Raw genomic sequence first — 17,427 nt, 5'->3', positions numbered from 1 at the left:
GAGTATTTTTCTAGTATTTATTTGCTATGTTTCTATTCTAAACCTATACACATTGACTAATCACTGGAAATATATTTGTTGCAGAATTTCCTGCTGGTCTGGTGCCAGAGAGTTAGCAACTAACACCCAGCCCTAATCCATCCTTTGTTACAGACACCTTCTGTTGCCCCATGTGGATCTTGTCTGAGAGTTTCCCATGGATACAAAGCCTATGCAAAACTTGGTTAGGAGCAACCTGGTAAACCGTGATACAATTTATTGAGAATTTGCATTTGACTGTATTTTTGGAAGTCGGGTTGTGTTGAGCATATGGAAATCAACTGGCTAAGGTGTAAATGTGGGGAAATAAAAATGCCCTGGCGAAGGGAAAGTGCTTCAGTCCACTGAGGGAGGGGATCCTGCAGCCACCAAAGGCTAAGTTCATTCTAAAGGTGTCTCTCTGAGTCTTCACTGCATGGACTGTGTGAACCCACACCTGTGCTGTGACATCATGACTAATTTTTAAAGAGAGTTACTCAAAAGCATCATGCACTTTTTCTCTTTCTTTCTTTCTTTCTTTCTTTCTTTCTTTCTTTCTTTCTTTCCTTCTTTCTTCCTTCTTTCTTTTTTTTTTTTTTTTTTTTTTTTTTTTTGGAAAGAGGGTCTTTCTTTGTAACCCTAGCTAGCTTGGATTTTGCTAGACCAGATATATCAGGTTGGCCTTGGCCTTAAGAGATCCTCTGATTTCTGAGTGTGAGTGTCAGGATTAAAGGTATGTGCCACTGCCACCAACACACACACACTTAAAAATTATTATTTTTTTTCTTTTGGTTTTTTTTGAGACAGGATTTCTCTTTAGCTTGGGAGCCTGTTCTGGAACTAGCTCTTGTAGACCAGGCTGGCCTTGAACTCACAGAGATCCGCCTGCCTCTCCTCCCTGAGTGCTGGGATTAAAGATGTGTACTGCCCAAGAGAAAGCCAAACACTAGTATAAATTATAACAAATGATTGTATTATATAAACCATATAAACAGTCATTTATCAGGCAATAAATTTATTGGTAATAAATGATGAAGGTTTCGTTTTAAGAGAACATGAACCTGAGACTTACTTCTGAGCAGTTTGCAGGAACGTGTTAGGTAAATCCAGTGTGGAATGATGTTAGACACACTGAATAAGCAACCTCTTTCTTTTTCCCCATTAATACCAAACTAGCTGTCATACCTACCCACAAACTTGGGTATGATCTGGCCTGGTGGACTGAAGTACCTGTCAGGAAAACAAGGCTCCACAGAGTTGCTGAGAGTTTTGTGAAGCGTGGCAGTCCTCTCTGGCAGCGCCCGGGTTTGGGTCTGCCGGCTTATGCTGAATATGAGACTGTACTGAGGTGATGGGAGCGAGCTCTCCTTCACTTTTCAGCTCCACAGCACATCTCAAGGCAAGCAGATGCCAAGAACCAGCATGGCTGCCATCCTATCCTCATCTCCACGTCTAGGGCAAGTTACCACATCCTTATTTCCACATCACCTGAATTCATCTCCCGAGGCAAAGAGAAAAGAATCCTCTTCAGCCAAACATTGACATAGGAACAGTCTGAGCATGAGGCAGTGTTTTCGCATCTGTCCTTTGCTGAAAAGTTCCAGACGCACTTGACCACTGTGTAGTGAGTCCCAGTCTAGAGAAGAAAGAAGAAAGGAAATGTGAGCTTAGACAAGAGCAGTTCCCAACAGAACATTTCCAGTTCCTGTGAGAAGGTTCAAACAGAGGAGAAGGAGATGGGAGAAGCTGTCTCAGAGTTTGGATACAAGGAATTGGGGGCAGAATAAATGAGTCTGGTTAGTCTCTGTCAACTCTACACAACCTGAGCCAATGAACAGTGCTCCTCTGTGGTCTCTGCTTCAGTGGCTGCCTCCAGGTTCCTGCCTTGGCCTCTGTTGGTGGTGGACTGTAACCTGTAAGCCTGGTATATCCTTTCCTCCACTACTGGTCAAAGTGGTAATGACAGCAACAGAGAAGCAAAGTAGGACATCCCCACATCAACAGAGTCTCCTAGACCTGCACACACTCGCAAGCATGAACATATACACATCGTAGCTAGGGTTACTGCTGCTATGATGAAACATGACCAAAAGCATGTTGGGGAGGAAAGGGTTTATTTGGCTTACACCTTCACATCATAGTCCAGCACTGAAGGAACTCCAACGGTGATGTGGGAGAGTCTTCTGTTTGTGTTGGTTTCACTGGTTAATAAAGAAACTGCTTTGGCCCATTTAATAGGCCAGCCCTTAGGTGGGTGGAGTAGACAGAACAGGAAAAAGGAAGTGAGGCAGATGGCTCAGATAGTCGCCATGCTTCTCCTCTCCAAGACAGACGCAGGTTAAGATCTCTCCTGGTAAGCAACCACCTCGTGGTGCTACACAGATTACTAAATATGGGTTAAAGGAAGATGTGAGAATTAACCAATAAGAGGCTGAAACTAATGGGCCAAGCAGTGTTTAAATGAATACAATTTGTGTGTTGTTATTTCAGGCATAAAGCTAGCCAGGTGGCGGGACGCAGTCTGCTGCTCCTTCTACACAACAGGGCGGGAACCTGGATGATGCAGAGGTCATTGAGGGGTGCTGCTTACTGGCTTGTTCATCATAGCTTGTTCAGCCTGCTTCCTTATAGAACCCAGGACCACCAGCTCAGGGATGGCACCAACCACATTGGCCTCGGCCCTCACCCACCAACCACTAGTTAAGAAAATGCCCTCCAGTCAGATGTGTGTGTGTGTGTGTGTGTGTGTGTGTGTGTGTGTGTATGTATGTATGTATGTATGTATGTTTTTGCACCCTAATCAAAGTTTCCCTTCTCTCCTCTGTTCCAGTTCCTATCCCCTCCCATCACCTATCCACTCCACTGCTTTTCATCAGATATAGGCAGGCCTCCCATGGCTATCAGTCAGCCATGGTATATCAAGTTGCAATGAGACTAGGCACCTCCTCTACTATTAAGATTGGATGAAGCAACCCAGTAGGAGGAATGGGTCCCCAAAGTAGGCAACACAGTCAGAGACAGCCCCTGCTCTCACTGTTAGGAGTCTCACATGAAGACCAAGTTATACAACCTACAGCCGGATCTTTTGGAGGTGTTTTCTCAATTGAGATTCCCTCCTCTCTGATGACTCTAACTTGTGTCAAATTGACATCAAACCAGCCAGCACAGTACACTCCCACACACCATACTCATCTAAAAAATTTAAGGAGCCTGGTCTGGTGATACATGCCTGTAATTCCAGAACTTGTGAGCCTGAGGCAGGAGGATCCCTTGAGTTCAGGACCGGCTTGAGTAACATTGTGAGACCCCGTCTCAACAACCACCACTGCTCAGCTTGTGACAAGTAGAACATGTGGACAGAGAAGTCCATTCCCTAGTTCAGAAAGGTGAGGTCATCTGTCTTTTAACTGCAATATGGGAAAACATCCAGAGTGTAAGCATCCAAAGAAGTGCTGAAGGAAGACCCCAGCCTCAGTATGTAAAAGCAAAGAGCGTTTAGTAAATATCCGCACACGTGGGGTCGTTCTCCTGTACAAAATGGTGATGATCCCAGAGGAGCGTGCAAGTTCCTTCTAAGTACAGTTAAGGGGCGTTTCAGGAACTGTTAGATCATTTTACATATAATTGGTTAAACAAACAGCTATTACATTAGTATACCTTTAATTGGCTGAAACTGCCTTATCATTTTTGGACATACGTGCACAAGATTGGGCAAGTTCAGATGTGACTCAGATGGGGGCTGCTGGATTTGTTTTTGAAGCATGGTGAGGCTGACCCTATTTAGGCCTCTGTTTGTTCTCTCTCATCCCTGAGTGCCATGGTATCGTGGATAAATTGCCTTTCTCAGAGAATGGAGACCTAAGCTCAGTTGTGAGAGTGGGAGAGTTTAACCCTTCGAGAGTTCCTATCTAAGGAGGAAAGTGCCCAGACTCCTCAGGAGTGTGAGGTTTGTCCAGCCAGAAAAGGTTTAGAAGGACAGTGGCTTTCCCCCCCAACAGATGTCAAAGGCTACAGAAAAAGGTTGCATCTTGGTGTTGATGCTGTGTCTGTATCCCCTGACACAGTTTTTCCTGGGACATTTTTCTGGACTCAGTGCAAGTCAAGCAGAGGTATGCTGGCTGGTTTTGTGTCAATGGACACAAGATAGAATCACTGGAGAAGAGGGGGCCTCAAGTAAGATAATGCCCCTATACAATACAGCTATAGGCATTTTCTTAATGGGTTAGGGCTGATCCCATCATGGGTGCTGCCATCACTGGGCTGGTGGTCCCAGGCTCTATAAAGAACTAGGCTGAGCAAGCCATGAGGGGCAAACCAGTAAGCAACATCCCTTCAACAGCCTCTGCATCAGCTCCTGCCTCCATGTTCCTGCCCTGTTTTGAGTTCCTGTCCTGACTTCCTTCAATGATGGGCTATAATGTGGAAGTGTAAGACAAACAAACCATTTCTCCTCTGTGTTGTTTTGGTCATAGCGTTTTATCACAGAAATAGTGACCCTAAGGCAAGAGGGAACTACTTTGCAATATTTCTCAGGATGGAGAAGTAGTGTGATACTGGATTTGTAGGTGTTGAGTAATGAGCAAGATCAAGGTGATAGCTGCAGGGTAAGCAGGGACCAGTCCTCTTATGGTTGTGTTCCTGGTCCCCAGAGACTAAGGCTGGGGAGATCAGAACAGGCGACTTACATGGTTGACCGGGAGTAATAGCATGTCATGGAAAGGTCTGAAAATGACAACCTACACTCAGAGCACAAGGGCTCAGAAAAGGGATCATGGCAGATTCCGGGTGAGTGGGGTCTGCCCTGTGTAATCCTAGAAATGACCTCCAATGAAAGATGCTCAGGCTCAGCTCCACTTCCACGTTAGTGTTTATTACCCTCTTCTCAAGCAAGTAGTTACTACTGCAAGAATAACAGTTTTGAAACTCTTGGTCTGTATGCATGTGAGATACCTACTATGTGTTCCCCAGCAACTTCAGTGTTCATGGGAATGAAGAACCCCATGTCCTGTCCCCAGAGCCTGCAGCAAAGCCTCCTGAGGGTGAAGTGAGGATGCCCAGCATTTGTCAGACAGGCCTGCGGGTCTGTAGTGATTGGGATCTTTGCCAACTGCCGTCCCATCCATTGGCTTCATGATCAGCCATGGAATCCTCATGTCTGCGGCCTATGAGACTCTGAATGCCCTCTCTTGCATCACTAGGAGAAACAGACATGGAAGAAATCCATCACCAAGCTTCTTAGTCACAGTACACCCAGTTCCCCCATTTGCATGAAATGGCTGTAGGAGGAAATGAGGAAGGGTCAGGAAGAAGGGGCTGAGACACTGGTCAGCCCACACTGGATGAACCAGAAACGCTGGTGATGATGAGAGTCATTCAGTCTACATTCGGGAGCAAGCCCACATAGCATGGCTGTATGCTCTCTGTCCACAACCAGGGTCTACACTGGGCACAGATGGAGACAGTAGCTGGATGAGCAAGTGGAGGAAGGTACACAGATTAGCATGACACTCTCCAGAGCTCACCTTCTATTGCTTCCTCAGAATAAATCCCTGCTACCCAGACCCAGCGTCCCAACAGTCTGTGTTTACCTGAGGACTTCAGCAGCCCAGACTCCCCTGGGACCCCTTCAGGCAGCATCATAGTTCCCTCTGGCATGGAAGTATTTGTCTGCACCTATCCAGGTGGCCTCCCTCATGTCAGAGTAGGCTTGCCACATGTCCCTAGTGCCTGGGTGGGAAAGACAACAGGAACATGACCTAAAGACTCTGCCTATGACTTAGAGGGGATGAAAAGGAATAAAGGAACTCATGGCTTGAGCCTGTGGTCAGAACAGTCTGAGACCATGAATGGGAGATCATTTCCTCCTCCTCTCTAGCTTCTCCTAGTAACTCTGGAGGGCCATTGGGGGCAAACCTGTTCTGTGTTTTCTTTCTTCCACAGTGCTGCTGTGAGCTGCCCCTCACCTGGGGGGAAGCAGACAATGAGGCAGGGCAGTGTCATTACATAGCAGGGCACGTCAGCTTCAGCACCGTGGAAGTGTTTGCCACAGAGTTGTCAGGTCCTACCACCAGACCCCACAGCACATTTCCCCAGTAGTGCAACCTAGTGTAGATAGAGCCGTTCAAAATGTCCCTCGGAGCACACTGCCTCCAAGCAAGGGCCAGTGTTTCTGGATGCAGCTACCCCTGACTAGGAAGCTCCATCTCGAGGTGACTGTTAGTACACAGAAGGCAGAGGAGGGCTGCACACAGGGAGCATTGGCTTTGATCCCTAAGAATCCTGTCCTGGCAGAGAGTGTGTGCACCAGGGTGACACTGCCATCTCTCCTTTGATTAGACTGCACAGCTCCTGTGCTGTCTCCAGGGAGCTTTCGAGCAAAAATCTCAGCTGTGGCTGCCGGTTCTGATCCCGTGAGGAGACACTGAGAGTCCCCATACTATGCAAAACTCAAGGCCAGCCTCGAGACTAGATACAAGGGGAAGACAGATCTAGGCCAAGGTAGTATTGCTGCTCTCTTGGTGATACCACTGGACCTCACATTGTTCACAATGTACTTAGGAAGTGTCAGGCAGACTTGGAAGACAGGATCGGCCTCAAGCACAGGTGGGTTGTGATCTCTGCTCTGCCTCCTGCTGTAGGTAGTGCATATTCAGAAGTCTTGCAGGAGTCTCTGGTCCATCCTGCCAAGCAGGACAGTGAGTCCAACCCTCAGGTATTTCTCAGGAGACCAATAGAGGTCATGTGCCATACCCCCTCCCAGTCTTACCTTGGTAAACTTCACCAAGGAATGAAAACCAGCTCTGACTGCTGACTTCCAGGACCAGGGAGCAGAAAAGGAGACCAGTGAGATGCTTCATCCTCCTGAAATGAAAAGACAGGCTCAAGGACTGCTCTCGGACTGCTACCTCATCCTCAGGCATTTCCTCCACAGAGGCCCTGGTTGTTCCTTCTTACTGATGTTCAGTAGTGTTCTAGCAGTGGCCCCTGAAGACCTCACAGCAGGACGCACCTCAGAGCACAAGGTCTCAGTTCTGACCCCACCATGCCTGCTGAACTAACTCTGTTGAGGAAGGCAGCATGGCAGCATGGATGGAGCTGCAGAAGCAGAGGCCAGGTCCTCACTTCTTCCAGGAGTCTGATTCAGTAGTAATCATTCCCATGTCCCCTCTGCCCAGCATAAACTCCACTCCAAGTGAATGGAAGCGAGGAGGTTCCCTTGAGAGGAAAGCTCGCTTGCTGAAACACAGCCTACAGTAAGTTTCTGTGCCTGGGTTTTTCTGTCACATGGTGTCTGGTGGGCAGAGCCTGGTGGGTTATGGCTGTCAGGGAGAGGAGGCTGGTACTAATGCTGAGCCTCCCTGCTGGGGTCAGGTACAGAGAGGGACGGGCATGGTGCCTGGGGGAACTCCCAGCAAATCATTTCTTCTAAAAGACTGCAACAGAAATCTTGCTTCATCCACAGGTTATTTCCCCTAATTGAGCACACAATACAGCTTTGTCTTCACAGTCTTCTGGGTCAGCATGGATGCGGGTTAATACTGACCAAACTGAGGCTGCTGAGAGGCAAGGAGTGGCCATCTCAGATGATCAGGGCTGCTACCGAAAGGAGTCAGAACAATTCCTGCAGCCAACGCTTGCTTTCCCAGACATTGCCTCAGGTTGGTTTTTTTTTTTCTTTTGAGCCTGGGACTGACACTTTACTTTCAGTCATACATAACATTCTCTTCTTCTTTCTTTTCTTCTTCTTCTTCGGGGAATCTTCTGAGGAGTTTTCCTCTGAGGGTCTCTTCTTCTTCTTCTTCTTCCTTCCTTCCTCTCCTTCCTCTTCTCTGTCTCTCTCTCTCTCTCTCTGTCTCTCTCTCTCTCTCTCTCTCTCTCTCTCTCTCTCTCTCTCTCTCCTCTTTCTCCCCCCTCTTGTTTTTGAGAAAGGGTTTTACTGTATAGCTTTAGCTGTCCTGGAACTCATTCTGTAGACCAGGCTGGCCTAGAACTCAGATTCACCTGCCTTAGCCTCTGAATGCTGGTATTAAAGGTGTGTGACACCATGGCGTGGCTGACCTTAAATCTCGTTGAGTTCACATCTAAACTAAAATTGCAAAACTGCTCAGCCAGCCACAGCAGACGTTACATGCTTCCCAGGCCCACTCAGCTATCAGCACTTAGGGAGGGTACCTCTCCCTCTACCTTTTTGATAATATGACAGGTAGATCAACTAAACTGTCTCACAGGAACAAGGTACTAGAAGGGTCCTACTCCTTCCTCAACTCAGTCCTAGGAAGGAGCATAAAGTCAGGTCAAGGTTTTTGGGAGTACAGAACTAAGAAACCAACAGAAGGGAGTAAGGAAGTACCATCTTTCACAGAAAACAGCACCCATTGGCTTGGGGAATGTTGGGTAAGCTAAATTACTGGGCACAAGAACAGATCACAGGACACACAATGGAACACACTTCAAGAGTTTATTAAGAGGAGGAGAGAAGAAGGTGTTCAGGATTGTCAGAAACTTGGTGTGGGAAGAGAGCGTGGAGTGGACGTGTCCAGCTTTGAAAAGCTGTCTAGCACATGTGCATAGGGGCTTATGTAGTCACGTCACCTGTAGATCACGTGACCACACTGTACGTAAATCACATAGGGCTTGAGGGCCCTGGGTGGCTATGTCAGTTGTCTGAACACTTGATGGCACATGTGCAGCTGTGGAACCCAAGACCTTGGGGTGGCTAGGAATTGTGCCAGAGCACTGGCAGTTTTAGGTGATGAAAATAATAACATTTCACACTTTTGTTTATTATAAAAACTGGGGGGGCTAAGGGTAGCAGATGGGAATGAATGGAGGAGTTGGGTCCCTCAATACTGCTTCCTGATGATTTGTGGGCACTGAAGTCTTGGAGAATTTGAGAAAGATGGGATGTTGGTCACGTCCTGGGGTAGCTGGTTACTTCAGTGTTTTTCAGTCTTTGTGGAACTGTCCAACTGACAGCTTGGACCCGACAAGATATTGGCAAGGCAGAAGATTATGTTTAGAAAAAAATTTTGATTCTGGTAATTGAGAGAGGAAGGTCCCAAGATGGTTGGGGGTTACCCAGGGCTCCTGATATGAAGGAGGGAGTTTTCCAGGGATCCCAAGACCAGAGAGAAGTTAAATGATACTTGCTGTGGGAACTCTTTCAGCCAATAGTATTTAAGGTATTGATCTACTTTGGGCATGGTATCATGTACTATAAATGCAGATGAAAAGCATGTGTGGGTCTCTTGGATTCGGTTCCGGTCCCCAGCGCATACATGTTGGGGTGAGCTGCTTGTTTGTCCTGGCTGCCCAGAACTGAAATAATCACACAGAAACTGTATTAATTAAAACACTGCTTGGCCCATTAGCTCTACCTTCTTATTGGATAACTCTTACATCTTAATTTAAACCATTTCTATTAATCTGTATATCACCATGAAGACATGGCCTACCAGCAAAGTTTCAGCATGTCGATGTCAGGCAGCGGCTCCATGGCATCTCTGACTCCGCCCTACTTTCTCCAGCATTCAGTACAGTCCTCCCCGCCTACCTAAGTTCTGCCCTATCAACAGGCCAAGGCAGTTTCTTTAGTCATTAATGGTAATCACAGCACACAGGGGACTCCCACATCACATCCAGAGGACTGTGATCACTACTCTTTCTGTGAGTTATCTCCAGATAAATAAACCTTTGTTACACTCCATTCTGGGCTATTGTGGAACTCTTTTGTATGCCAACAAACTGGCACATGGTCTGTATTCATGCTACTGCTGGGCCCTGCCCAGGCCCCCACAACCTTCTCCCACCCCATGCAGCTGAACTACCCCTCTGGGCAGCTGAGCAAGGTTTGGCTGGACTGGCCTGCTGCGGTGATTTGGCAATTTCCCACTGCCCATGCCTATATGGCCTGGTCCACCTACTAAGTGGTTGACTTACTGCTGCCCGCTGCTTTCTGCTGCAACTCCTCCATGGCTTCTCTGGTTTCTGCCAGGCCAGCTATGGTGAGGCTGAGCTCAGACTCCAGGAACAGAGGCTCTAACCCTGATCCTGCAGGCTTGCCTTCCCAGTTTGTATTCGTGGATGCCTGGCCTGAGCTCTGGGTTCCTTGATATTCTGACCAACTCAAACCTCCATATGCAGATGTGCTCCGCTTATGTAATTAACTAAATTTGTTAGTAATTCTAAGTCTCAGATATTTCAGGTACTGATCTTGGACCTGCCTTACTGCTGCAACTGCGACACCTGCTGGCCAATCAAGTATATTACACCTACAACAATTTCCTGAAAATTATAACAGAGGTAAGTTAATTTGATTAATAAATAAAGAAATAAATTTGAAAATTGTAAACCAGCCCCAAGATAATTGCAGACAATATCACCATTCATGAATTTAACAACCTTTTTGTTTCTACTATGGATGGAATTCTGCAAAAGCTCTAATGAGCTATCTTGTATATATATTTTTGTGATCATGGTGCCTATTAGCTTACTCTTTATATTATACCCTTAAGGAAATAGTTGATAACAGAGTCAAGAATGAGAAACTTTTAGAAAGGATACAGCCTTTAGCTGAAAGGATTCATACTATTGAAAACGATAACCTTAATTTGACAGACAAAGTTCCACTCAGGTCAATGGGTTATGAAGGAGTTGTGTTGCAGGTTCTTCTGTTTGGGCAGTGAACCCCACTATCAGATGAACTCCTCACTTTGACCAGTTGTGGTTTTCAGTAATGGTCACTGTGTGCTGCAAATATAAGATCCTTTGATGACAGGTGAGAGCTACACTTACTGTGGACATAAGGAGAAGCTTTAGAACACAGGAATTATGCTGATCGAGAAGAGCATCAGTAGTAGGTTCTCCTTTAAGATGAATATATATATGTATATATATATATATATATATATATATATATATATGTGTGTGTGTGTGTGTGTGTGTACATACACACACGGTGTATTCAAGTGGCTTACAGGGTGTGGTCTAGCTAGTGCAAAGATGACCGATTCTCAATAGATAGGCCTAGAAATCAGCAGTTCTTCAGTCGCCAGGGACAAATGTCTCAGATGATCTTGAGTGTGCATTGGAATTCCAAAGAAATAAGTTCTAATACTAACAAGGCAATACTTTAGCAGCAGGACAAATGAGCTTTGCCAGTGAGAGTAAGGGAAAGGATGCAAAAGCATAGGTTTCCTTCTCCGTGTCCTTTTATGTAGGCTGTCACTAGAAGGCATGACCTAGACTTAGGATGGGTCTTCTGGCCTCACATTATCTAGGTTTAGGGTGGGTCATTTGACTTCAAATGATCAAACCAAGAAAATCCTTCTGATGGGAGCGCTGCTTGTGTTTGGCTGATTCCACATGCAGGGAAGCTGACAAGTGAGTCTAGCCATCACAAGTCTACACCTTACCAAAGTGACACATGCTCACATCTCCTGTCATCCTAGTTTCCAAATGAGAACAGTGACCAAGTCATAGCTCCACCTAAGTTGTATAACATTTCATGTACAACTGTAAATGTATTTATATACTTTAGGATAGGTACCAGTATCTCATGGGGAACAAAATTTTGATGTCTTATAACTTAAATGCAATATCCTGATATTATCTCAAAGGATTTAAAATTACCCAATAAGGAAGAAGAGGGATGAAAACATACTTACTATATGTGTCTATATTCATAAATATGTTCTTAAAAATATGACAGAAACACTCATGTCACTTGTAATCCTTGTTTTGGCAACAGTGAAGTTAGATTGTATTTATAACTACTTTTCTCTGCAATCCATTCTGTATTTCCTCCAACCTCAGCAATACCAGAATAGGCTTTGTTACTTTTCCTGGAGGAGTGGCCCATGCCTCATCCCTGAAGGATCTGGGTCCTTTCTCATCCTGCCTCGATTGGTTGTTATAGTTTACCATTAACAGGAATCACAGAGCATGCTAACACCAAGAGAAACCCTGTAGGATCTCATGCATGCCAGACTGCCTTATCACCATTTTGGAGATGCAATCCAAATTTCCCCTAGGAGTCTTGATAAATCACATCTCCTCCTAAAACTGTTATTACAGTCTTAGGCTGTTGAGACAAAAGCATCAGAATTTCAAAGTGACCAGTAAGGAGCCCGAGCTTCTAGTTATATGGAAATTTTATCATGTCTCCAGGAAGGTGCACCCATCTCTAAACTGGAACCAAAACTTTTAGGCCAGCAGAACAGAAGTCATTCACGGGCAGCAAAAATTGTCCCAGCCACTAGGCGTGATAGTGAGTCACCATTTTCCATTTCTACCCCCTTGATTCCTAGACTCATGAGGCCTTGCAATGGGAAAACTGTTCTATTTTGTGGACTCTGATCCAAAGCTTATCTTATACTGTGGAGGTGTCTTAGCCCATTAGGCTACTGTCACCTAACTGGCAGGTGTCTTAGCCCATCAGGCTACTGTCACCTAACTGGCAGGTGTCTTAGCCATGTTCTATTGCTGTGAAGATGCCATGGCCAAGGCAAGAGGAAGCATTTCATTGGGGGTTTCCTTATAGTTCCACAGATCAAGCCCATTACCATTATCATGGAGCATAGAGGCAGGCATGGCAGTGAAGCAGTAGCTGAGGACTGTATCCCTCATGAGCAGGTAGCAGGGCAAGAGAGAGATGTGGGCCTCTCCACTTCTCTTAAAACCTTAATCTCACCTACAGTCACATACTTCCTCCAAGGAGGACAACACATCTAATGATAATCCAATCAAAGAGTTTCAGTCCCTGGTGATTTAGCATTCAAATACATGAGCCTCTTGGGGCCATTCTTGTTTAAACCACCACAGCATAGTAACCGGATCTTCAAAAGGCCATTCTAAACTTACTGACTCAGAAGAGCCACAGAGTCACAGTCAGATGTTAAGAACCAATGTCCGTATGTTGTCCTCAAGGTTTCTTGTGGGGATGCACTTTTATTTTTAATGATGTTGCTTTAAGTGGGTGTTCACAGGTTTTATTTCCACATCTTTTATACACTGACACCATTTTGAGTGAGGGGCATGAATGGCACATAAAGGAGAACTGGGGAACATGGTACAAGATGTACAGTGATGTAGGTGGGTCATCTGTCTATCTGTTGTTTCATTGGTTAATTAATAAAGAAAACTGCTTGGCCTGATAGGTCAGAACATAGGTAGGTGGGGAAGACAGAACAGAATCCAGGGAGGAAGAAGGCAGTGGGTCAAATGCCATGGAGCCAGCCACCAGATCAGACATGCTGAGTCTTTCCCAGTAAGACACCACCTTGTGGTGCTACACAGATTATTAGAAATGGGTTAAGCAAGATGTGAGAATTAGCCAGTAAGAGGCTAGAGCTAATGGGCCAGGCAGTGTTTAAATGAATACAATTTGTGTGTTGTTATTTCGGGTGTAAAGCTAGTCATGTGGGATCCGGGCGGGATGAAAAGCAGGCCTGCTCGCCTCATCACTACAGAATGGCGCACACATAGATAACTGAATCCACAGAAAGCTTGAGAAAGCTTGGAAAAGAATAGAGTAAAGCATGGCTTCTTGGTGGCAGCAATTTCTCGGGTCTGCTCTGCTTGCGAGAGCAAGAAAACACTCTCATCTAAGAGAGGCTTCCTGACTCAGCTTTAGCTGCAAAACCCTGCAGCTCTTTTAAGAGGTCCTGCCATGTAACACTTACACAGTGTTGATGAAAAGCCGACTGCATGCTTTTAGGTTTTCAGCTGTAGCAGGAAAAAATTGGTGCTGTTTTAAAATGCCGGCTTTCTGGGCCATCCTACCAGGGCAAACTCTGACTCTTTCAGGCAGGTGGTCCAACTGAGTGTGGTCTGTGAGCAGAATGCTGCAGCTTGGTTGCTGGCAGGGACCTTGAAACGTCATAGAGTTGTGGCAATAAAAATGGCTACAGCCAGTACCTCAGCCATGAGGCTCGAAAGCTAAGGAATGGGCTGGATCTAGCCAGCAAAGCCATGGCTTTAATCCTACCCATACTGCTCAGTAATTTAAAGGCTCGTGTGGTCAGAGAGAGAGATATACAGTAAAGAGAGATTCAAAAACAAAGAAAACCTCTAAACGATTTACACTGTGTTAAAAATATATGCAGGCTAAAAGTTAAAGTTCTTAAAGTAAAAAAACAAAAAAAAAGAGAGAGAAAGAAATAGAGTAGTTGGGTGTGGTAGTACACACCTTTAACCCCAACACTTGGGAGGCAGAGGTAGATTGACTTCTGTGACTTCAAGGGGCAGAGGTAGATTGACCTCTGTGACTTCAAAGTGTATTAGCATACACCTTTATTCCCAATGCCTGGGAGGCAGAGACAGGCAGATCCCTGTGAGTTCAAGGGCAGCCTGGTCTACAGAGTTATTCCAGGACAAAGATATACAGAGAACCTGTCTCAAAAAATATAAGTAAAAATAAATGAAATAGAGGTTAAAAGAAAGCCGCACAAAGATGGAAACTACACAGAGAATCTTGATAGTGTATGCTATTATGTTCTCTTTGAATTGTTTGAATACTGAGGAAGGAGCAACAGCTGCTAAAAGATATTTGTTTATAAATGCTGCTGAACTAATCCAAGATAGATATTTTGAAAATACCTTGACTTCAAAATTTGGATATAAGGTTATGATGCTTTGGAAAAGTTCTTTTGTTTTCACAGAGGATGAGACCTTGTGGATTTCTTCTATCCCAATATGGTATGATAGACTATGCCCTCCTGAAACGTTGCTGTGAACACCCTCAAAAAATTACTTTGCTCAACTGCTGACTGAGATGTACCTAACACACAGGTTATATTCCATGAAAGACCTAAATAACAGTGCTCCCATATGGCAGGAAGCAGTTTGAAGAGAAATAACTGTGCCCATATTTCCAAATATTGTTTATAAATGTTCTTTTACATTTAAAGGGGGAGATAATATAGATATAAATAATTTGGATTGATATGAATCTTGGTTTACTGATACTAATTTAAGGTCAATCTTGTTATATGTATTTCTGATATTGATTAAGGTATTGTGATTGTGTAGTTCATTTAAAAATGTAATGTATAATCAGGAAATATAGGGTATTAATGAATAATCATCGATAATAGTCAATCTTGTAGTCATGATAGTTAAATTTTCTAGATACATAGAGATATATTTCAGTTAGATAGACATTCTTCATATCTTCCAAAGACTACAGAATATGGCATTTTAAATGTTTTAATAACTTAGGGCTTTTCATGACAATGAGACACGTCTGCTCCTGGCAGCACCAATCTACTTCAAGAGGAAGATGGGTATCGAAGAAGCTCCTTATGGAGTTTAATAGACATTTGGGCAAGAAACTGCTCTTGCCTGGACTTTTGCATAAACTGGACACAAAGAACCCACAGAGAGAGGACTGCTGAACTTGCCTAAAGGTGAGATGGTCTTTTAGGGTTCCTGATTCATGAAAGAGTCTGTGAGACATTCTGCAGGACACAGCAGATAGTGACTGAACTGCCTTTGAAATTTCCTGATTCATGGAAGTCTGCTGGATACTATGGGCCTGTAGGCTGAAGAAGGATGCCCCAGTGGTACAGAGGAACTTTGGGTGACTGTCCAGGTAGCACGATGTCTCAGTCATTTCTAGAGTTTTGGAAATTGCTTACTTCTAGTTTACCTAGGTAATATTGTGTCCTTCTGGAGTCTTTGATGGAGTTGAAGAATAAATAGATAGTTATAGTTTTCCTTAGTTATGATAAAAGACAAAGTAGATATAAATATTGTAACTGTAATTCTTGCTTGATAACTTTTTTGTTATATGTAATTTTACTATGTTAAAGTGAAAGCCTTTCTTTTTTGTTTAAACAGAAAAAGGGGAAATGATGTAGGTGGGTCATCTGTCTATCTGTTGTTTCATTGGTTAATTAATAAAGAAAACTGCTTGGCCTGATAGGTCAGAACATAGGTAGGTGGGGAAGACAGAACAGAATCCAGGGAGGAAGAAGGCAGTGAGTCAGATGCCATGGAGCCAGCCACCAGGTCAGACATGCTGAATCCTTCCCAGTAAGACACCACCTTGTGGTGCTACACAGATTATTAGAAATAGGTTAAGCAAGATGTGAGAGTTACCCAGTAAGAGGCTAGAGCTAATGGGCCAGGCAGTGTTTAAATGAATACAATGTGTGTGTTGTTATTTCGGGTGTAAAGCTAGTCATGTGGGATCCAGGCAGGATGAAAAGTAGGCCTGCTCGTCTCATCACTACAGTACAGTGTGTCCATCTGAGTTTATTGCAATGACAGTGAGAGTCCAAAGTAAAGTAAGGTTGATTACATTGATATTCTTAAAGGTCTTCCAAATATATAGTAGATCTTATTGTTCAAATTTTCCTCTGAATTTTTATATTGTGATAGGTCCCCAGACAATATGACTGACACTATATTAGAAGTACCACTCTGACCTTAAAACCAAGTGCAAAGGCCCCAATGCCTGCCAAAAAGGGAACTGAAAACAAAAATGGGAGAATATAGATATGATAAGATAAAAGGCAGATTATTGAATCTACTTTTAAAAGGCAGCTCCTAGTTTTAAATATTTTACAATGGATTGGACTTTTGTATATTGTGTACAATTTTGTATATTGAGATTGACTTTGATAGAACATACCGTGCATATATTTCTACTCTTGTTGAAGGTATTGTACCTATATAACTCACTTAACAATGTAATGCAAATTTCTAGCTCTTGAAAATTATTATTACCAATTGTTTAGGATAATATGGAAATGAAAGTTAGTAGTTAATCACCTACTATAATTAAACTTGTAGCCACATTAGGTATGTTTTCAAGGTCAAACAAAGATATATTTTAGACAGGTCATCTTCAAACAGTTCAGAGATTTACAGAATATGGCATTTAAGTTGTTTTAATCACAAAGGTTCTTTTTTTTTGTTACAATGAGACATGTCTGCTCCTGGCAGCACCAATCTATTTCAGAGAAGATATGAGTATCGATGAACTTCCACATATGTTACTTTCTTTGGGGTAAGAGTAAGCCACTGGGAAAGAAAGTGTCCCTGCCTCGACTGCTGACAGTATACTGTCCTAAATGGACAAGGAAAACACAAAAGAGAGTGACTGCCAAACATTGTCAAGATAGGAGGGACAGCCCTTCAGAATAGCCTGCTTCACAGAGAAGTCTGTGGGACTTGTTAGGCCTGTAGGCCAAAGATGGATGTCCCAATGTTGCAGACGTTGTTGTATTTATTTCCTATATATATTGTACATAGTTACTGTTCTTATAGTATACATTTTCTTATATTAGTTATAGCCTTTTTAAAATTTTAGACAAAAGGGAAATCATAGTGATATTTTATCCATGTATTATAAATAAAGCTTGCATGAAAGTCAGAAGGTGAAACTAAGCCAGGAGAGGCCAG

At 43.9% G+C, this 17,427-nt stretch overlaps 1 pseudogene; it reads right to left on the bottom strand.

The window, feature by feature from the left end:
• Positions 1-3,253: 3,253 nt before the first annotated feature.
• LOC119802880 lies at positions 3,254-6,875 on the bottom strand (annotated as a pseudogene).
• Between the last annotated feature and the right edge of the window lie 10,552 nt (positions 6,876-17,427).

This window comes from Arvicola amphibius, chromosome 12 (genome assembly GCF_903992535.2).
Source record: "Arvicola amphibius chromosome 12, mArvAmp1.2, whole genome shotgun sequence".
NCBI lineage: Eukaryota > Metazoa > Chordata > Mammalia > Rodentia > Cricetidae > Arvicola > Arvicola amphibius.
This window is presented reverse-complemented; position numbering and strand designations above follow the sequence as displayed.